This window comes from Olea europaea, chromosome 2 (genome assembly GCF_002742605.1).
Source record: "Olea europaea var. sylvestris chromosome 2, O_europaea_v1, whole genome shotgun sequence".
NCBI classification, from domain to species: Eukaryota; Viridiplantae; Streptophyta; class Magnoliopsida; order Lamiales; family Oleaceae; genus Olea; species Olea europaea.
In genome coordinates this window covers 25,769,754-25,793,499 of record NC_036238.1, presented here as the reverse complement: position 1 = coordinate 25,793,499, position 23,746 = coordinate 25,769,754, and the positions used below count along the sequence as shown (strand labels likewise).

Below are 23,746 nucleotides of genomic sequence, written 5' to 3'. Positions count from 1 at the left end.
GCAGACCCTTTCATGGTCAAAATGACAGCAGATTATGGATTTCTGGATTTGATCTATCCAGGAAAAGATTTAAAAGAAATTGAAAATTTTGATGATATATTCAGGGCAGAAGTTTCAAAATTTGCCCAAGGAAGGTCGATTTATATCAAATTTTATTCAATAAGTCCCAAAGTTGATGGAAAGATATAATATCCTGCTGAACATATTATCACAATTGGATATGTTGGCCGAGATTTTCAGATTGAAGTTGGCCGAAATAATAAACCTTTGCCTAAAATCAATAAATCATGGATAAAATTCGGAGAGTTTTGGGGATGAAAGTTCTTTACAACATTGCAAAGAATTTATATGATAAAAAATTCAGATGCTTATGCCAATATAAAGGATGGACACTCTTTACAAATAATGGAAAAGAAAAATCTACCATTCTGAAAGAATATATCCAGAAATTTGATACTCATCAAATTAGTGGAAGTCCACAACAATCCAAGAATCATGCAAATTGAGGGAATGCCCCACATGTAGACAAAATTGAAAGATTGATGAATGGAAAAGAACCTACCACTACCAAAGCATCTAGCCAGCTGCATATGAAGACAAAGATGGAAAAGCAGTAATAGAAAAGCATCTAGCTAGCTACATATGGAGCCAAAGATGAAAAGGCAATAATAGAAGAAAAGATGACCCTTTGATGAAAAAGCAAAAAAATGCATGTGAAAATGTAGACCCAGGAGGAAAAGAATAGAGAGGCATGTGAGTCTTTTCAAAATTATGATATATGCAATGATGCAATAGATCAATAATAGCAAGTTTGAGTCATGTATAAATAGAGGTCTTTGGAGAAAGAATGGGGCATCTCGAGTTAGAAACCATTCTCTTTCCTTAAACTTTCTTCAAAATCAGTTTTTCTGGAAATCCATTGTATACAATAGAAATATTGTATAAATCATTATAGAAATGAAATCCCAATCTTTTGATATCAGAAAAATATGAGTTTCTAAACTTCCTATCCCATAGATTCTTGATAGATTGAAGAAGATAATCTCTTTCTTACTTTAACAAAGAGAGAATTTTCTTTACTTAAGATCTTTACTCTTAATTCTAAGAAAAGATACAGTGAGGACAGAAACTAAAATAGCAGAATTCCCATTAAGGCAAAAGGCCTTTTGAGGGAACAGTTTGCAGATTCAGAACTTGAAGGTCACTCGGTTCTAAGAATACAGATTTAAGATCAAAAGTAAGGTAAAATTATTGTCTTTGTTAAATTTAGAAAGAATTCTTCTAATATCTTGAAAGAATCGTAGGGATTATTATTTTTCATGTTTGCAAAAAACTTATCCAACATGTTATTATTATTCATAAAGCTTGCAAGGAATTATCTGAATAATGCCAGGTTATACAATTAAAGAATTAGATAATCTGTTAGAAAAACTATTAAGAAAAATAAGAAATATTTTTGCTCAACTAGAGACTATGGATATTTCATCTAAGGAATATGATAATCTTAGTAAATTACATGACAATTATATTACAGATTATGCTAATTTATTAGATCAAAGGATAGAACTATATATTAAAACCCGAAATGAGAGAAATAGAGGAATTTTAGAACTATTCCAATAAATTAAGGATATCTTGTGTAAAATATGACAAATCATTTCATTAAGGGTATTATAGACATGAATAGTGGCAGGTCATTTAGAAAAATCTCCCTTAAATACCTCGATTTACTGGAAACTTAGAATAAGCAAAATAGTGGACATGTATTCACATTATGAAACCATCTGCCTTATTTGAATGGTCAAACTGACCTCAATTAATATTTAGACCTAGACGGGATCAATAAACAAAGCAATGATGTATGGTTTGACAACCTTTTGTGGATGTTTGTATCCATCTTCATTGTCCTTATAAGTGACGTCTACTATACGTCCAAAATTGAGAATTCGCATTAAAATTTCTTTAGAACACAAAATTGGTATGAGACACTCTTCATTGATATCCTTCCAAGCATTATTAGCCAATTCAAAGAACTTATCCATAGCCTCTTCTTTGGTCATACCATTCCCTTTCATGTACGATTCAATGCCTGTAGCAATTTGGCCCCTTTCCTTCTCAACCTTAAATTAATAAGATAAAATTAGAGAAAGCACTTAGATACATGAAATAAAGTTGATAATTTGTGGAATTGGTGTATAATAAACTTTGAATTCACATCGAACCTCGTAAGTTGCAGTATCATCTATGAGTCGACATATTATAAGGCTAGCAACAAGCACTCTGGGTTTATTGCTTAGCCATTGAAATTGTTCCTTGGTGACAAATTTCATCCCTTGCAATGATGAAATTGTAAGATAATGGTAGGTGCATGTGATTAGGGCATTGCTCATATAATCAGAAAATGGTGGCAAGTATCCTTCAATGAACCACTTGGCTTCCACGTAGTAAGCCCTCGCAAGTTCTTTAAACTACATAAAAAATTAGTAGGCATTTCTTCAAGTTAACAAGGATAGATTAAGTATTAAAATATTAATAAAAATCAACACTGAAAATAGGTTTACAATAGTTGTTGAGTAACCACAAATCTTAGTACTTACTGCTTCTTAGGCATAATAGACAACACAAGACCTTCTTTGTCCGGATAGTTCTTCACCAAATTGCTCATAAAGATTCAAAAGAGCACTATAAAACAGTTTGATATACTCTGGAAGCCGATCAATTTCGCTAATATCCCACCTGAATAACCATAAACTTTTGTTGATTATGATAATGGAAAACCATTAATTACTTTAAGAAATTATTATTATTATTATCATGGAATAATTAAAGTAAAGAAATATGAAATATGAACCTCTGAATGGCCTTCGTTAAAACTTCTAATTCTTCAGTTGTACCATAGGTGTCATATGTATCATCTATTATTAACGTCATTGCAATGATTTTGGGTTGAGCATGATTCGAGCAACTGAATATTGAGGTTCATCATAAACACCTATAGCCCAAAAAAAAAAAACATTCTACCACGCTGTCTCTAGCATAAGGAAGCTGAGAAATTAGGCCCAACTCCTTCCACCACCTGCAATGTAAATTCAAAGAATTTTTATTAGCACGCGCGCGCGAACACACACACTTATATAGAGAGAGATATCCATGCACATTTGAACAATAATTTTACCTTGAGATTTCATAGAGCTCTTGTTTGTGCAGCAGTTGCAATGCATTATAGTCTAATTTGGCTAACCTCAACAATAATTCATTCTTTGACTCATCTTCTTCGTAGATGGAGATAAAATTACGTGCCTCAATTCTGGGGATCCCGAAATGGATAGATTGCATGAGGGCATGAGTTACTTGTTTCCCGAGTCCATAGCTTAGATGTGGTGCCATGGATTTCAAGTTAGCCATTGTAGAAACAAGGGCATCTTCTAGTATATCTTCCCCATGCACCGTTAAGTACGCAGCTTCATATAAGCTCAGCAAACCTCTTGCATCTCTCTTAATAGTCTCTTTGAATTTTCCATTCTCGTCTATGAATTTCTCAAAGATACCACAAGATATACGGTAGCCATGTTGCCTGAATACACGAAAATGCAATGCAACTATGTACAAATCATAGGCTTCATCTGTATAGTTCAATTGAGATTAAAGAAACGCTCTAGTAGCTCTTCAATCTCATCTTTGAAGTGATATGAAACACCCAAACGCTCAAGCATGTCGATCAAGTTCATTTTCTCCACCATGTCTTTTCCCGAAGTTGTCAGCATACCTCTCACTTGATTCTTCAACCCTTCAATCTCCTTGGCATATTTTTTTGCTAACTACATGATTTCACAAGAGCAAATTAACACAAGCAGATCGTTATTCTTGTAGTTCATTCGATTGTTTTTAACCGTTGTAACTTAAACTATCTTCTATATATAGACTCATAAATTAAAATCTAGTTAAAAACCTTTCAAACATCATGGGCTGAAAAATAAAATCCAAGAAATTTGGAATTCTCATCCCAAGGAAAATAGAATCCACAAAAATGAAGGGATCAATGAAACCTCAGTATCAAAAGCAAAATTGATAAACTGTTCACCCCACAAGCTCGGAGAAAAGTTTGCGACTGGACGAACAATCTCCTTTTGGCTATTGTTAACATTTTCAACAACAGCTGGTTCCATTTTGATTTTCAAAGACTAATGAAAAGAAGGCGAATAAGACGACGACGAAGAGATTTATGTTGGAAGTTGAAACTATAAGCTCTAGCTGAATTTGATGCTGGTGATCAAACACACGAGAGCTGTTTGTATTTATTGTTGACCTCGAAAATTGGACCTTCTACGTGGCCAATCGAGAGCTACTCCATGTATTCCTCCCTGCGCACAATCAACGCACGATCAGACGCACACGACTGGGACCAGCGGGGGTGGTGGCGATCGTATACACTCCGACGATCAAGTCAGGTTCAGGTGATCGAAACAGTACCCAGGGGTTGTGTAAAATAATAAGGGGGAGGAGAAAATATATATATGCTTGCTATGAAGTGCTATATAGTAAGAGTTTCATTACCTTTACCTCTTGCCAACCCTTGGGCATTTATAGGTGAGATGAACTGTTAGATGTGGGGCACGTGTATACATTTGACGGTATGAGGTGTCTGCTCATAGGCGTCAATCAGCCACGTTTGTAGAGTGGGCGGTAATTGCTTCTCCCGAGTTGAGTTGATATAAAGTTGATAAGTCACATCAACTAGCCTCATGGAGACGTCAAATCAATTTAAACCTTAAGGGTAGAAAGGATCTTGGCAAAGATCTCCATCTAAAATTGATGGTGAATCTTCTAACAGAGGTCTCCGGAGTGTACTTTGCCTCGGCCTCAGGGGCGAGAGCGCTTCGGTCAGTTCAGCAGGATCGCCTCATTGAAATTGAAGAGATCACTTCGAAACCACTTCGGGTGGGTGTCTAGCAGATCGGAGTGTGTTGTGGTAGACATTCCGATGTGGTTTAGATAGAGGTGTAACAATGGTCCCTCAAGTCCAGGTATGAATATTCATATCATGGGTGGACTAGCCTTCCCGACCGGATGTGTATGCCTCGGTACGTGGGTCGTGACTTGTGGGAGTTTGTGGGCCAATCTTCTGCATTCGTCGAAGCGATGATCTTAGGCAGATGCTCTAAAGCTTCGCTATTGAATAAGGAAAACAATTACTCATGTGAGATCAAAGTGCTACAAGACTGGATAATGCGTAGGAAGAAGGTCAACATAGCGACCGAGGCGATGACCTATAGTGGACTTGCTTCAGGTACGTCTAAACTTTGTAAAGTTGAGTGAGTAGCCCATCTGCCACTAGTGCACTGACCCACATGGGACTCCACATTGGGAGATGGCTAAAACTCTATAAAGCTTAGGAGGGAATGTAGCGACTGAGGCGATGGCCCACAGGGGACTCCGGATCGGGTGCGTCTAAGCTTTGTAAAGTTGAGTGAGGAGTTCATCTGCCACTGGTGCGCTGACCCACACGGGACGACGCGTTGGGAGATGGCTAAAACTTTGTAAAGCTTAGGAGGGAACGCAGCGACCGACGCGATGACCCACAGGGGACTCCGCATCAGGTGCGTCTAAGCTTTGTAAAGTTGAGTGAGGGGCTCATCTGCCACCGGTGCGCTGACCCACAGGGGACGACGCGTTGGGAGATGGCTAAAACTTTGTAAAGCTTAAGAGGGAACGCAGCGACTGAGGCGATGACCCACAGGGGACTTCGCGTCAGGTGCGTCTAAACTTTGTAAAGTTGAGTGAGGAGATCTACTAAAGGCGGGCATCTGACGTTAAATGATTTCACAACTGTTGCGTATTTCCAAGGTGACAGTTGGGTACCATGCCCATTCTCCTAAAAGGCTGTTGCGGCTACTTGTTGTCAACGGCTGGTGGTGATCGAGGTGACGCGTTTTATGCAAGCGTGAGGGTCACAGTAAGATCTTAGGCATAGATTAAATCTGGCGTTTCATTTCAACGGTCTGGATTGATGATGCGACGGATTAATTGCATTTGAATTCAACGGTGGAGATCAGCTGGAGCGTTTTATAAAAGGCGGACTTTGAGCGTCTTTGAAGCTTTTCATCCTTGTGCAAATAGAAAATTTCCTTTGCTCTCAAATCATTCGCGATTTCTGGCATTTTTCGAGCATTTTCGGTGAGAAATATCAATTTCTGGTGACCTTACACCATTTCCGACTGGGGAACCCTCTGAATTCATAAGTTTCAGTAACTTTTGGGACATTTATTTTCTGAAAAATGGCTTCTGAGGGAAGTTCTGGTTCAGGGAGGGGGCTAGAATTAGTGAGGATGGACGAACCCATTATGGTGACCTCCTCCGATATAGCTGAAGCGATACTTGGGGGGAGAATATATGGAAGAGGCCAGATAGCCCGGTTGATACCTTTGTACACTGGAAGGCATCGGATTATCCCTCCAGACTAAAGGAGGCCGACCTAGGGAGACTGAGGGTAGAATATAGGGTTCCAGATAGCATAAATCTGATCCTCCCCGAGCCTAAAGAGAGGGCCTGCTACCCTAGGCCGGGGTACGTGGCCATAAGTGAAGCGATCCTTAGAGCCGACCTTAGGCTTCCAATTCACCCTTTCTTTGGGATGGTACTTAGGTCCTATGGATTAGCTCCGACCCAACTCAATCCGAACTCCTAGAGCCAACTGGTGGGCTTCTGGGTGTTGTTGAAAGAGGTGTCACTTGGGGTTGAGATGCCCTTCTCCGTCTTTTAAAATCTTTATATCCCTAAAGTAACAGCCGGGAGGATAAGACCCGGGGCTGGTATTACCTTACTTCATGGGGTTCCCATACTCCATTCGTGCTCGATCTGCAGAGCTCCATCAAAGAGTGGAAGAGCTCGTGGTGCTGGGCCGTAGGACGATGGGACACGATGAAGGGGGACCCCCTGACAGCTCTTACAGTCACCACGAAGTACTCGACACTTAGTGAGTATCGCAGTTGCGTCTTTTTCTATTTCTCTTCGGATCGGATCGCGACTAACATTTGTATTTCTCTTAAAGGTATTCTTCCTCGGTGTGAACTGTCTTCTGAAGACTTTGACACCATTTGCATTATCTATCAGTTACCTCAGAAGAAGAGGTCATACCATCGGCTGATCAGAAAAAATCTACACTTCGTTACACATGACCGATGGCATCTCAAGGTAACTGTTCCGAAGCCTTTACCCTTCAATATTTCTGAACTCTTTACACTTGTTCTAATTCATCATTTGTTCCTTGTAGACAACTTCAAAAAGAAGATGCCCCGTGCGTCCTGACTTTAAGACCATCCAAAGGATGATGGTAGAGGTACGGGCGCTGAAGGCCTCCTCCTCCGCCCACAAGAAGCAAATGGAGGACCTGGTGGATGCCAGTAAAAGGTTTCAACCTCCGATGGAGGAGGAGGTGACAGAGGACCCCGAGGCCGACATGTTAAGGAAGGGCAAAAAGAGTGTCGCCCCTTCAAAATGCCCAACTGTGGCGAGGCCACCCCCATTCTGAAGTAGACTACGATCCTAATCGGGATGGCCATTCTGGAGAAGAGGCCTGCACCAGTAGAGGTTGCTACTGCCCCGGCCACTTCGCCACTTATTTTCGTGCCTATCGCCCAAGTGCCAGGGCAGCAGAGGAGAAAGAGGGCCCGTCCCTCTAAGGAGGTCGACTTCTTGGGCATCAACCCAGAGAAGCCGGTGAAAGAAGTGTTGGAGGCCCTTCCTCCAGAAACGGTTGCGGTGGCGGTGGTCCACAACAAATATTGGACCGAAGAGTGGAGGGACCACACCGCTTCTTGCACCACCAAAGACCTGGTGGCGGCCAACAGTGCCTGTGTGGTCCGAGCTCTCAGCACCAACATCCAACTCGAGGGCTTGGTGAAGGATCTTAAGGCTAAGAGGGAGGACCTCGCCAAGCGCCTCGAAGAGGCGATGCAGTATGAAGACGTTGTGAGAGAGGCCCGGGCCAAGGCCACTGAGGAGAAGAAGGGATGGAAGGAGGCCGTGGCCTAGTTGGCTGCCGCTAGAGCAGAAGTGGAGTGGTTGAAGAAGGAACTATACGAGGTGGATCATGCCAACAAGCACCACCGGCTTGCTACGAAGGCTCTGGAGGCCTCAAACAAAGAAAAGGCTGAGCTAAGGCAAAAAGTAAAGGCTCAATCTGAGGAGATCACCTCCTTGAAGGAGGAGTTGAAGTCGACAGGGGAGGTGGCGGTTCAGAATCTCATTGACCACTTCGAAGAACACCCCCTGTACGATGACTTTGCCAACTTTTAGGCCTCCTGGAGTGCCCAAGGCTTGCTGGGTCGGCTGAAAGAGGTCCACCCCACTCTGGACATCTCCTCTTTGGAGGCAGAGTTCTGGGGACCAACTAGAGGCCGGCGTGATAGGCTTGATGAAGAAGCTCCGGAGGTGGTCGAGGCAGAAGCGGTTTGAGAAGACCCTCTGGTAGAATAGGGCCAACTTTTGTAATGATTTCGGCCTTTTTGTATTTCAAATTCAAGTAAATGAAATGAAATTTTTTGTTAAGTATTGGTGTTTCTGCTATCTTATTGTATTGATCGTTTACCCTTCTATGAACATTCAAGACTAAGAACCTCTTAATAATAACCAGTTAATAACAGAAGATCGGATCACTCAAGTTAATATGAAGCGAACCACTTAAGTAAACATGAAGTGCCTCTTAACGTTAATCAGTTAACAATTTTAGATCGGATCACTTAAGCAAACATATTGAAGGACTGAAGAAACAATTCACTAACTGATGTGGCACAGAATCGAAGTTTCATTACTTTGACAAATTACACCACACTTTACCAAGGCAATTTCAGCACTTAGTAAGCTAGGGAATTTACAACTGAGATCAGATCAGAACACCCATTCATTAGACAATATTGAGATCGGATCGGAACAAAGGCTCATCATTGATAGTACTTCCTCAAGTGTTCGCTGTTCCATTGATAAGGTAGTGCCTTTCCTACCATGTCTTCAATTTCGAAATTGCCAGGTCGGGATTCTCTGCGGATTTGGTAAAGGCCATCCCAATTCAGTACAAACACTCCGAACCCTGTTGGTTTTGAAGATTGGAAGACTCTTCTGAGGATGAGGTCTCCCAAGTGAAGAGTTTTGTTTCTGACCTTAGAGTTATAATAGCGGGTCATCTTTCGATGATACTTTGTCAAGTTCACTTGGGAAGCATCCCTTCTTTCTTCAAGGAGGTGGAGTTCGCTTATTCGAGCCTCATCGTTGCTGATCTCATTGAAGTATATCCCGATGGTGTGATGGGACCCCGACCTCGACCGAGCTCATGGCCTCGGCTCCGTAAGTCATTGAGAATGGTGTTTTCCCTGTTGGCTGTTGCAGTTCGACTAGATGTTCTGATAGCCTAGAGGATGTGGGGGAGTTCGTCCACCCAAGCCCCTTTTGAGGTGTCAAGCTTCCTTTTCAGGGTGTGCTTGATAGTCTTGTTCACTGCCTCAACTTGTCTGTTTGCTTGAGGGTGATGAGGCGTTGAGAAGTCCTTCTTTATGCCTAGCTCGTCGCATAATTCTCACATCTTACTGTTGTCGAACTGTCTTCTATTATCGGACACTAAGGAGTGGGGAATGCCGAACCTACAAATAATGTTCTTCCAGACGAATTTAGTAGTGTTCGCCTCGGTGATCCTGGCAAGGGGTTCAGCCTCGACCCACTTAGTGAAGTAGTCAATGGCGACAATGGCGAAAGTTGCGCTTCCTCTTCCTTTTGGGAGTGGACCAATGAAGTCAAAGCCCCACTTGGCGAATGGCCAAGGGCTAGTTACTACGGAGAGGCTCTGAGAAGGCTGTCTTTGCATATTTGAGAAGCGCTGACACTTGTCACATTTCTGGACAAACTGGCAAGCGTCCCTTTTCAGGGTCGGCCAGAAGTAGCCTTGACGGAGAACCTTGTGTGCCAGAGCCGTTCCTCCGGAGTGATTTTCACAGATTCCCTCATGGATTTCCCTGAGTATGTATGTGGCCTCTTCGCCTCCCACGCATCGAAGAAGTGGCGAGGCGAAGCCTCTCTTGTAAAGAGTATCTTCTTGCAGGACGAAGTGTGCAGCCCTTCTTCTTAACTTCCGCGCATCGCTTTTAGAAGCAGGCAGTGATTGATCCTTCAGAAAGGCGATGATAGGCTGCATCTATAATGGGGTGTCTTCTATCCATAGTACATCTTCACCTCCGAAAGTGGAGGGCTTTGATAAGTGCTCAATAGGGACAACCTTTAGCCGCTCTGAATTCTTGCTGCTGGCTAGTTTTGAAAGGGAGTCTGCGTGTGTATTTTCTAGACAGGGGACTTGAGTTCGTTCGAACCTCTCAAAATAAGGAACTAGGTCCAACACCAACTTCAAGTATGCAACCATGCTACTATCCTTGGCCGCGAAGTTCCCATTGACCTGATTCACTATGAGTTGAGAATCACTGCTCACCAGGAGCCTTCTGACCTGTATCTCTTTACCAAGTCTACGACCTGCCAGAAGGGCCTCGTATTCAGCAGCGTTGTTCGAGGCTTTGAAGCCGAACCTTACTGCACAATTTAGCTTGTGGCCTTCCGAGCTTTCCAAGACGATCCCTACCCCGGAGCCAGTCTCTCCTGAGGACCCGTCTACGAACAGTTTCCATGTGGGGAGCTCGGCTGGTTCCATTGTCGCCTCCATTTCTGGGGCTTTGGCAAACTCAACCATAAAATTTGCAAGGGCCTGACCCTTGATGGCGTGTCAAGATCAGAACAATAGATCGAACTCATTAAGCTCGATTGCCCATTTTAGCAAGCGTCCTGATGCGTTTGTTTTCTTCATCACCTGCTTCAATGGGAAGTTGGTGAGAACTTCGATTGAGTGGGCCTGAAAGTATGGCCTCAGTTTTCTTAAGGCTGTGATAAGGGTGAGTGCCAGTTTTTCCATGTCTGGGTAGCGTGTTTCAGCTGGGAGAAGTGCTTTGCTGACGTAGTACAATTGCAGCTGGCGCTCACTTTCTTCTCTGACTAGGACGGCGCTGACCGCCACGTCCAAAACCGCTAAGTATAGTAGTAGTGACTCATGTGGTTGAGGTTTCGACAAGAGGGGTGCCTCTCCGAGGTACTTTTTCAGCGCTTGGAAGGCTTTCTCACATTCAGAAGTCCATTGGAACTTCTTTCCTTGCTTAAGCACATTGAAGAAAGGCAAACTTTTATCTGTGGCTCTGGACATGATGCGACTGCGTGCAGCTGTCCGACCATTGAGGCTTTGGACCTCCTTTGATTTCTGAGATGACCTCATCTCTAGCAAGGTCATTATTTTCACTGGATTTGCTTCAATTCCCCTCTGATTGACAATATATCCTAAGAACTGACCCAAAGCCACTCCAAAGGTGCATTTGAGGGGATTCAACTTCATCTTATATTTTCTAAGTATCTGAAAAGTTTGGTCGAGGGGACTAACGTGTTCGGCTGCTTGGAGGCTTTTGACTAACATGTCGTCCACGTAGACCTCCATGATTTTGCCAATGAGTTCGACAAACATCATGTTGACCAGCCTCTGATATGTAGCTCTGGCATTCTTCAGTCCGAAGGGCATGACTTTGTAGCAGTACAGACCTCTGTTCGTTGTAAACGACGTAGCTTCCTTATCAGGTTGGAACATGGGTATCTGGTTGTACCCTGAGTATGCATCCATGAAGTTCAGAAGTTTATGTCCAATAGTGGAATCCACAAATTGGTCTATCCTTGGAAGTGGGAAGCTATCTTTAGGGCACGCCTTATTCAAGTTTGTGAAGTCTATGCACACCCTCCACTTTTCGCTGGGCTTTTTTACCAGGACCGGGTTGGATATCCACTTCGGGTAAATGGCTTCCCTTATGAAACCACTGCGGCTAAGTTTGTTTACTTCGTCTTTTAGCGCCTCATACCTCTCCGGACTGAGGGCACGTCTCTTCTGTCGATGGGGGCACAAGAGGGGTTGATGTTAAGATGGTGGCAACTAATCATTGGATCTATTCCCACCATATCTTCATGCTTCCCATCGAAGACATCCAAGTTCCTTTTTAGGAAGCTTATCATCTCTTCTTTTGCTTCAGGGGACAGTGCCTTCCCTATATGCAAGACCTGACTGGGGTCTTCTGGGTTGGCGGAGAAAGTTTTCAGTTCTTCTATTGGGGTTGTATTTGGTTTAGAGTCAATTATTCGGGGATCTAACTCATCAAGAGGGTGCCCTTGTTCAGGGGCCTCTTCCATGTAGATATCTTCCTCTTATTCAGAGGTATGCCCTTGTTTAGGGGCGTCGAGTATTTTCACGTCTATACTGATTTCAGTGGGAACCTCAGTTAGGATTACATTAACAGTTTGGGGCTCCGACTTTCGTAGCGAGTTTAAGTAGCATGCCCTGGAGCCCATCAGATCGCCTCGCAATGTTGCAATCCCATGTTCAGTTGGGAATTTCATACACAAGTAGTGGATGAATTCAAAACTCAAAACACAAAACTGAAACACAAAGAGAACACCCCCTAAGATTTCCATCACACAAAAAGAAAAGAATTATTATTCTATTTAGAGGAAACATTGGTTATTCTACAAATTGGAAAAAGAAAAAAATAAAAAGTAATAATTTTCACCAATTAAAGACATTGAAAAATAAAATAAAATAAAATAAATGGGACTTTGTCCTGCCGCATCTCAAACCCACATGGTATTGGGATTTGTGACAGCCCAAAGATCTTTCAAAGCGGGTCTGCCCAATACTCCCTGATAGGCCAATCTATGGTCTACTACTAAGAATTTCATGAAGTGTTGAGCCACTAGGAGTGCCGAACCAATCTTGACGGACAGAGTGATCCACCCTCGTGGGACGATACTGTCCCCAGTAAATCCGAATAGTGGGTCGGTCATGGGGATCAACCCATATTCAATCTGCATTTTATCAAAGGTGGAGCCGAACAATATGTTCACTAAACAACCATTGTCGATGAGCATGCGTTTGAGCCCGTTTCTGGCTACTATGGCTCTCACAACCAGTGTGTCGCAATGGGGATGGTGAACTCCTTGTACATCTTCCTAGGAGAAGGTATTGGGGCCATCCTATTGGCCTGCTAGGACTCGTTGACAATGTAAGTGATCATTGGTGGGTCCTTTGCTTCCCTTGTATAATTGCTTTGGGCATTCCTGGTGTTGCCATCGATGTGGGGTCCCCCAATGATGGTGTCGATTTCCCTGATGATTTGGCCCAGAAAATGGGGTCTGATCTCTCTGCCTGGACTCTCCTTGGTCCATTGATTCTCTTCTCCAGGGTGACTGCTCTCTGTGCCTTCAATCTCCCCTATTCGGGGAGACAGATCTGCGAGGATATTCATTCCTCCTGGAGGGGTGTAGGTCGGTCCGATCTGGGCGTCGAGGAGCGTCTCTGCATTTATTGGTGTCATGCCCATAGAGTTGATGGAAAGTGCAAAACTTCGTCTCTTCCAAGGGCCTGCTTGATCGCTTTTTCTTCTTTTTCTTGCTATTGTTTCTTCCAGATGGGCTCGCATCGCCAGGAGTATTTTCATATGCCAATACCGGCACTGCATTTACTGTGGCGAAAGCCAGTACCTGTCCGGAGATGGGAGCTATTGCGTGTCCTGCTTGAGTCCATTGCTGAGTAACAAGGTGTGCTGCGGGTCCTCGACCTACCTGCCTCTGAGGCGAAGGGTGTCCCTGCACGGCACAGTTTCGTCGATCAATCATTTCTTCACTCACGATTTCAACTCTCATCATTTCCGCGAGTTCGTCATAGGTGTAAGAATTCTTGCTGCGCACGTCCCTCCACAACAAAGTGTTCATGTTAAGGCCGCCTTTTAGGGCTGAAAGGGCTTCTCTGTCAGTGACCTGTTCGCAGTATGTGATTTCGTCCATAAACCTGGCGAGATAGCTTTTCAGCGTCTCTCCAGGGGGCCGCCTCATGTCTTGCAGGCGTTGCATTGGGGCCTCTCCTTCTCTTCGCGATTGGTACTAATTCAAGATTGCCTTCTTCAAATCTGGCCAACTTCTAATGCTTAGGGGAGGAAGCCTGTTGTGCCACACTTCGACGGCTTCACCTAGTGTTAAATGGAAGGCTCTACATTTCAAAGCAGGCGAGGCTCCCCTGAGATTCATTTGTGTCATATACTTGGTGAGATGCTTCTCCGGGTCCCTCTTTCCTTCATACTTGGGGATCTTAGGGGGCATGAAATTTGCTGGCATTGGGAAGCTTCGGATCTCCCTTGAGAAAGGGAGGTTATCATCATCATCGTCAATCTCATAAGACCGACAGGGCCCATCTGACCCTCCATCATCTTGAATGTTCTGGGGAGGTGGAGTTGCTTCTTCTCGACTCCCCTAATCGACTAGGTTCCTCCTGTCCCCCAAGTGTGGTTCTGATGGCTGGTTCCCTTGCACATAAGATGTGGCTTCGGCGTCCACTTCTCTTTCGAGGAGGCGTTCTCTATGCTGACTGGTGTAGCCTCGAGAACGAGATACTGGGGCTTCCTGCACTGGGTAAGATCATTGGGGCATTTGAGAGCCCTGGTGACTTCGGGCTTGCATGAGAATTTCATGCATCGCCATATTCTGAGCTATGATGTCTCTCACGCCCACAGCTATTTGAGTCATTCCTTCAGTGAGCATGGCTGTTCTTTCACCTCGGCGACGTTGGTGATAGGGTCTCTGGTGAGTAACATTGTTATGGAGCACCTCCTCTTCAGAGACCTCTCTCATGGGGTTGTCGTCTTCGTGGCTATAACTCATCCTATCTCCTTTTTCAAGGGTGGTGAGAACTTAGATTATAACTCGACTTTGTTCTTTTTCAAGAATGTGCCCTTTTCAAGGTTAGTCGCTAGTTTTTCGGTAATTTCTTCGGTGGAGAATGCAAAACTTTGAACGGGAAGTGCTTTCCACAGACGGTGCCAATCTGTTGACCTCGAAAATTGGACCTTCTACGTGGCCAACCAAGAGTTACTCCACGTATTCGTCCTTGCGCACAATCAATGCACGGTCAGACGCACACGGCTGGGACCAGTGGAGGTGGTGGCGGCCGTATACACTCCGACGGTCAAGTCAGGTTCAGGTGGTCGGAACAGTACCTAGGGGTTGTGCAAAATAATAAGGGGGAAGAGAAAATATATATATGCTTACTATGGAGTGCTATGTAGTAAGAATTTCATTACCTTTGCCTCTTGCCAATCCTTGGATATTTATAGGTGGGATGAACCATTGGATGTGGGGCACGTGTATACATTTGACGGTATGAGGTGTTTGCTTATAGAAGTCAATCAGCCGCGTCTGTAGAGTGGAGGGTAATTGCTTCTCCCGAGTTGAGTTGACATAAAGTTGATAAGTCACATCAACTAGCCTCATGGAAACGTCAAATCAATTTAAACTTTAAGGGCAGAAAGGATATTGGCAAAGATCTCCGTCTGAAATTGGCGGCGGATCTTTTGACAGAGGTCCTCGGAGTGCACCTCGCCTCGGCCTTAGGGGTGAGGGTGCTTCGGTCAGTTCAGCAGGATCACCTATGTCTCGCAGTGTGATAACAGGTCGTTGACATTGAGGAGATCACTTCGAAACCACGTCGGGTGGGTGTCTAGCAGATCGAAGTGTGTTGTGATAGACATTCCGAGATGGTTCAGATATGGGCGTAACATTTATAATAGAAATGCATGGCCCAAACCGGCAATGCTGACTATGTTGTTTTTTTGAATAGCATTAACATTTGGTGGTCATTAATTTTTTACTACAGTTTTTCTTAGGCCTATCTGAATATAATTTGTCCTATTGGGAAAGAAGAAAGCAACACATTAAAAATGGGTGACTAGTAACAGTGTAATTTTCTGTCCGAGCATGTTTAGCCAAACGCCAAGTGAAACGTAATGTCCTTCTTTTCAACAAAATTACAGTGTTTTCAATTTTTTGTAGATAAAAATACTAACCCCAAATCTTGTCACTGCCTATCAGGGACGAATCCAGGATGTTGAGCTAGCACGGGCGATCGTAGTAAAATATTAAGGACTTATTTGACGTCATTTTTTTGCAAAAAAAAAAAAAAAGCATTTTGAAATGGTGATTTAATGGAGAATGTGTAGTTAAAAATAATAATAAAATTTCGAATTTACGTGTAATATTATTTTATTAAAGAATGTTTGATCGAAAATAAGGGAAAGAAAAATGTATTCTGAACTAAATGGGAATCAAACAAGGCTTAAAATTTAAATAAAATAATTATTTTGTTGAAGTTGAATATATATAATTTTGTTATAAGAATAAATCGTACTCACCAAATAACATTATTGCTTTGTATAATTCAAAGGAAGATCACGGTATTAGAATTTTTACAATTCCAATAAAACAACTAAAATCTTACATATATTATTTTGTTAAACTTTGCATCACAACTCATCAAGTGGTATAATGGTCAAGCTTTCATCATATCTTTGAATAGCTCACAGGTTTGATTCCCCATTAGTCCTTTCCTTATTTCAATGGCTTTTGGTGGAAATTGTATAACTAAAAATTTATACAATAAATTGGTGGACAGATTCGAACTTGGGATGTCAAATAAACACATGCAAGTACTGACCAACTCGATTGCAAGGAACAGCTGAAAGAAAAGTGACTTACCAGTAATATGTCCTATATATTTGTCTGTTCTCAGCCAAAAAAAGGGCCCCGACGGATCCAGCGTGCACGGCTGCGGGGACTTGTCGGGTGCTGGATCCGCCAGTGTTGCCAATCTTTAAATGCTTAATTTAGATATATCTAGGCTGCCCTGCGGTGTGAATCATATGAATAAAAAAGAATAATGTAAGACGTCTGTATTTGGTGGAGATTGTTACTTAGCATTGGTGTGCAGGGACGGCTGTTCGTGAATCACATATATATAGTGCAAAAGCCACTTTTTTCTATATTTGTTCAGTTCGAATGAGAAGTAATATACAACTATACAACTCCTTTAATTAGTTTGTGAGTTCCTTTAAGGGCAGAACTAGAATTGATCAATACTATAACAAAATATTTACTGTTTAGGGAGTTTCCAAGATAACAAAATGTACAAGAACCATAAGACACCAAATGATTTCTTATAATTTACTAGTAATTTAATAGTTAGTGCGTAAAAAATAATTACATTATGGGTCACTTCATTATTGAATTTGTTGATATGAGAGATTCATAGGTCGGCTGATTTTGTGGACCTAAAATAGCCACTTAATTAATTACTATATATTATTGTTGAACATATGAACCATGGGAAGTTCATGAAAATAATGCCACTTTGAATTTTAGAAACATGCTAACATTAAGAGTAGATAAAATATGTGAATAAAAATAAATTTGAGAAAAAAAATAAATTAAAAATGACCAAACATAGGCTAATACAAAAAATATAAAACTAATCCAAACGGGCTTGGTAGATTGGAATTGCAAGGTGTGAATTTTTGTCGAAGAGGCAACAACTTAGTTAGGACATCTCTTGCTTATTTTCCTTCCTTTTCCTTGCTTATATAAAAAGTAGGTTTGGTAGAATTTGGATCATGCTACAACATGTACAAGCTTTTTTTTACAAACGCTCTTACTCACTACTCACAATGGGGGTGGGGACCACAAGCTGATATTTTTTAAATTCACGTGAAGTCCGTTAATTTTGTGAAAGTGAGTATACCATTTTGTCTATAAGATTTTGTACAAATATATTTATCTTTTAAGTTTATGATGATATTCATCTCACAATCTTATTTTTAAAGTTTTTCGAATGAATTTCTTAATTGATTTTAACTTCACAAGTTATTTCACTTATTAAATAATGCAGAAAATTGTAATTATGTATATCATATATTGGAAACTAATTTCAATTGTATATGTTGAAAATTCTATTATTCATATAACTTTAAATTCAACTTATCCATTGTTCAATTAAATTTAAAAGTCAAGTTTATCAAAGTTTTTGTTTTAAATATTAGCATAAAGTAAATTCAAATTTATTTTGGATTATCACCACCTTGGAGCATAAAATAGACACTTTGCACTAAAGCATTCAGTGCAAATTCTTTGGAGTATCACCACACATGAGCCTCAAGTCCACTCACAATCTACTTGTTTCCCTTGTGGTTCTCACCGTGTCAGACCTCAAACCAGCAGTCAAGTATTGCCTCATGTCGAGAGTAAAAACAAAAAAGTAGCTATAGCATTTGGGCCACGATAAGAACTTAAAATTAAAAAGCCTTTTGGGGAAGATGTGGGTTCCAATTGAAGAGGAATATGAAGAAAGCAGAGTATTGACATAGCATGAATGCAAGGTGTTTGGATTGTGATGCCAAAATCCAATCAATGGGCTGTGATGAAAAGGGCTTAGCCCAATAGCTGGTATTATATTTCCATTGCCCGATAATTCAAAGGTAGAGGCCCAACTACCCGAGCCCAACATGAGGCCATGTGTGCTACTCCGAGCCATTGGATCACCCAGTTGATCTACGGTGATGTTATCTTCAATATAAGGGACCTTTGGTGGATGCCCTAGTTGACCGTATGATATTTTCTGGTGACTCTTGAACTCTCTAGAATGAGTCCTTCTCTCTGCCTCTCTACTCCTTCATCTTCTTCGTGTTTTTCTTCCAAGTTCTCTGTGATTTGGAAATTGATTCTTTCTGTGTGAACAGTAAATCTTAGTGATTCATTTCTAAAGGAGTTAGTGGATTCAGTTTAGGGGTTTTCATTTTGGCTCGTTGAAGTAGCTGCGTTCGGGTTCCTTTTGTGGGTTTGGGTCTGTTCTTGGTGTCTTTACCATTGTACAGAAGGGTACAATGATAATTTCTGAGCCCAAACATTGATTGAACTGTGTAGTTGGTTTGGTCTAGTTTCTTGGCCGATTTTTCTCTATGTGAGATTTGAAAATACTTGGTGTATTTCTTGAGTTTATTATAACAGTGGTATCAGAGCCTTCAAGGCTTCCTTCGACAGTCAGATCTGGTTGTGAAAAATTCATTTTCACAGTCAGATCTAAAAAGATCTGATTCGTTCGATTTTTTTTTTGAAAATCCCTTCAGTACTTAATGTGTACTAACATTTGATTTCTTGTGGAGTTCTCGTTTCTCACTTGCAGGTCCTGTTTTCGCGAACTGATGGTTCGCCACTTGAGTGACCCACACTGTTCGTGAGGTTTTCTTGGTCACTAGTTTGAGTGATCAATATTGAAGGATCACTCCTTTGGTTTGCGACTATTTTTCCCCTTATTAAAATTCAATCCATACTTCCCAACCATATATGTTTTACATATTGTGATTACTGTAAATTAGTGAATTACTGAGTTGATATTTTTGAAATATACATATTGTGATTACTGTAAATTGGTGAATTACTAAGTTGATATTTCTGAAGTATACTAATATACGTTTGTAGTTAAATTTTTTTTATTACATTCGTTTATTGATTATCTCTGATATATTCATATTATCCCTTTCCTGCTTCCGGTTCTGAGGACCCAAATTGTGCCTTGACCTAAGGACATGATTCTTACAGAATCCTGATGAATTTGGGCATTTGGAACTCGAAGTTTGTTGCATTGAGTACATTGCCATTTCTTGTTATTTTTTGAACACTGTGTGTGTTAATATTTTCTTGATTCTTGAAGCTTCTTGGTACATAATAACCTTTGTGATCTTGTGTATTATCACATTTTATTCTGCACCACTTCCTTTTCTGTTGAACTCTGAACTTCAAAAATAAATTTTCTTGTGTTGGTTAAACATTCCAAATGACAGCAACTACATTTGAACTTGGAGTTTTTAATGGAAAATGGGATTTCTCCATTTGGCAACAAAAAATGAAAGGAGTCCTTGTTCAACAGAAAGTTGCAAAAGCCATAACTGGTGATTTTCCTTATACTATGACTGAAGCACAAAAAACTGAATGTGATGAACTTGCCTATACCTCTATTATATTGCATCTATCTGGTCAAGTTTTGAGAAAAATTGGGAAACATGATAGTGCTAGAGACTTGTGGAAAAAACTAGAAGAACTTTATTTAGTTAAGTCCCTACCAAATAAACTGTTTCTCTTAAAAAGATTCTTTAGTTTTAAGATTGACTTGACTAAAGATTTAGAAGATAACTTTGACATTTTTAATAAATTGGTTTAAGATATTACCAATGCGGGAGACAAAGTGTCTGATGAATACAAGGCCGTGATTCTTCTAAATTCATTACCTGAAATGTATAACGATGTCAAAAGTGCTATTAAATATGGCAGGGATTCTTTGGCTCCTGAAGTTGTTATTAACTCTTTAAGGAGCAATGATCTGGAACTTAAAACTGAGAGGCATGGAAGAGATTCTGAGAGTTTATTGTTAAAGGGAGGTCACTTAATAGGCAAAACCATAGTCAGGATAATCAGAGTTACCAAGGAAATAATAATAACAGGAAGAAAGGGAGAGGAAGACCTAGGTTAAAGTCTAGGACGGGGACTGGGAATAAGAAATGTTATGGATGTGGGAAATCTGGTCACTTTATTAAGGATTGCTTTAAGAAAAAGAATGAACAGAGGGATAAGAAAATAGATGAGGGAAATGTTGTTGAATCCCTAGATGATAAAACTGTGGATGTCTATGTTGTTACTGAACCTGTTACTGATCAGCATACTGTAAATTTATTTGAAAATATAGACCAGAATCAAGAATGAATTCTTGACTCTGGTTGCACTTTCCATATGACTTCTAAAAGGCCCTGTTTAGAAAATTTTAAAGAAATGAATGGAGGTGAGGTAGTAATGGGTAATAATGCAGCATGTAAAGTCTTAGGAATTAGCAGTGTGACTTTAAAATTTGAAAATGGATATATCTTTACCCTAGAAAGAGTAAGGTATGTTCCTGATTGAAATAGAAATTTAATTTCTATGGGTGATCTAGATGACATTGGTCTCCAAGCTAAACTTGGAAATGGTTTGTTAAAAGTTTTTAAAGGCTCTCTTGTAATATTCAAGGGTGCCAAAAGAAATGGTATATATGTCACTAGAGTTGAAATAGTTTCAAGTCATACTGCTGAGTCATTAACTGCTGGAGTTGATGCCACCTTAAAATGGCACAACAAGCTGGCACATGTGAGTGAAAGAGGTCTGCTTATTTTGAATAAAATGGGTGTTTTTGGAAAAGATAATGTTTCAAAAATTCCTTTTTGTGATTACTGTATACTTGGTAAACAACATAGATTTCACTTTAATACTGAAAAGCATGAGACTACTTCTGTTCTGGAGTATATACATGCTGATTTGTGGGGACCCTCATCTACTATTACTCAAGGAGGAAACAAATATTTTTTGTCCTTGATTGATGATTTTTCAAGAAAGGTTTGGATTTTTCTGTTAAAACAAAAATCGGATACTTTTGAAAAATTTAAAGTTTGGAAAACCTTGATTGAAAATCAAACAGGGAAGAAAATCAAGGTATTAAGAACTGATAACGGTTTAGAATTTTGTAGTGTTGTTTTTGATCAATTATGTAAGGATAGTGGGATTCTTAGGCATAAAACAGTTCCCTATACCCCTCAGCAAAATGGAGTTGTTGAGAGGATGAATAGGACTATTCTAGACAAAGTAAGATGTATGATGATTAGTTTTGGAGTTCCTAAAGTGCTGTGGGGTGAAGCTGCTATGACAGCAGTTTACATCATAAATAGAACCCCAAGTAGTGCCTTAGATGGCAAAACACCCGAGGAGGTATGGTTTAGAAAAATACCAGATTATAGTCACCTGAAGACCTTTGGTTGTGCAGCATTTTCCCAACAAAGTAGTGGTAAACTTGAAACTAGATCCCAAAAATGTGTTTTTATGGGATACCCTGAAGGAGTTAGAGGGTATAGATTGTGGGATAGGAGTGTTAAGGGGTTTAGAATGATCACAAGTAGAAATGTGACCTTCAATGAGAATGATATGCCCTGCATGACTAATAAACATCAGGTTAGTGCTCCTAGAAATGAGGAAGAAGAGATGACTAGGCTGCAAGTGGAGCCTTTGTCACCTCCTGAACATACTGATAATGTTCAGGAAGAGACTGGGGAAGTTTCTGATGAAAATATAGAAGGTGAAGATGATGTTCAAGAAGTTGGTGAAGAAGAAAATTCATTAGAAGGTTATCAGTTAGCCAGGGATAGGGTTAGAAGAGAAATAAGGGAACCCATTAGAATGAGAGACTACCTATCTCTAGCTTTACTAACTTACCAAGATCTGGCCTTTAAGGAACCAAAAACATATGAGGAGGCAGTGAGTTATCAGTCTTCAAAAGACTGGCAATTAGCAATGGAGGAGGAAATGAACTCTTTAAGAAAAAATGAAACCTGGATTTTGGTTCCTAAACCTAAAGATAAATCCTTAGTTGATTGTAAGTGGATTTATACAATTAAGGAAGGAAATACAGCTAATCAGCCCCTAAGATTTAAGGCTAGATTAGTGGCAAAAGGGTTTACTCAGAAATCTGGTATTGATTATAATGAAATTTTCTTACCTGTAGTTAAATATACTACCATACGTGTTATGCTTGCATTAGTTGCTCATTATGATCTTGAACTTGAACAAATGGATGTAAAAATTGTCTTTTTGCATAGAGACTTGGACGAAATTATCTATATGAAACAACCACCTGGATATGTAGATAACAAGAAACCTGAGCATGTGTACTTGTTAAAGAGATCATTGTATGGACTTAAACAATCACCTAGACAATGGTATAAATGCTTTGATAACTTTGTGTCATCTGTAGGTTTTCTTAGAAGCTCTTTTGATCATTGTCTATATTTTGAAAAGGATAAAACTGAATCTGTGATTGTTTACCTGCTTCATTATGTGGATGATATGTTGTTAATTGGACAGCATCTTAGTGATATTAATGATATTAGGAGATCTTTATGCTCTGAATTTGAAATGAAAGACTTGGGACATGCTAGAAGAATTTTAGGTATGGATATTAAGATAAATAGATCCAAACAGGTTCTTTTTTATCACAATCTGCCTATGTTGAAAAAGTCTTATCAAAAATTTCCATGCATGAATAAAAAATTGTCACTTTGCCACTTGCAAGTCATTTTAAATTGAGTAAAGATCAGTGTCCAGTTGATGAATCTGATATGAAATACATGCAAAAGGTCCCCTATGCTAATGCTGTGGGGTCTGTTATGTATACTATGGTGTGTACCAGACCTGATGTAGCTCATGCAACTAGTACCCTAAGTAGATTTATGGCCAATCCTAGCCCTGGACATTGGACAGCCTTAAAATGGTTACTTAGGTATCTAAAAGGAATATCTAACTTAGATTTATGTTTTAATCCTAGTAAAGAAGATGTTATATTAAAGGGGTTTGTAGATTCAGATTATGCTAGGGACAGGAAAATCAACCACATCTTATATGTTTACTTTCTGTGGCACTTGTATGAGTTGGAAATCACAATTACAGCCTATTGTTGTACTTTCAACCACTGAAGTAGAATATGTGGCTACTACTGAAGCCATAAAAGAAGCACTATGGCTCAAAGGTTTGTTATGTGAAATTAATGTTCTGTCAAAACTTGTTGTAGTCTACTCAGATAGTCAAAGTGCAATTCTTCTTTGTAAAAATCTTGTATTTCATGAAAGGACCAAGCATATAGATGTTAGAATGCATTTTATAAGAGACATAATTCATAAAGAATCTGTTGTACTTGAAAAGATCCCAATTGAATTTAATCCTGCTGATATGGGAACCAAGGTAC

General features: G+C 40.5%; 1 pseudogene; it reads right to left on the bottom strand.

Moving 5' to 3' along the window:
• Positions 1-1,829: 1,829 nt before the first annotated feature.
• On the bottom strand, positions 1,830-4,166 carry LOC111374484 (annotated as a pseudogene).
• Positions 4,167-23,746: the final 19,580 nt, after the last annotated feature.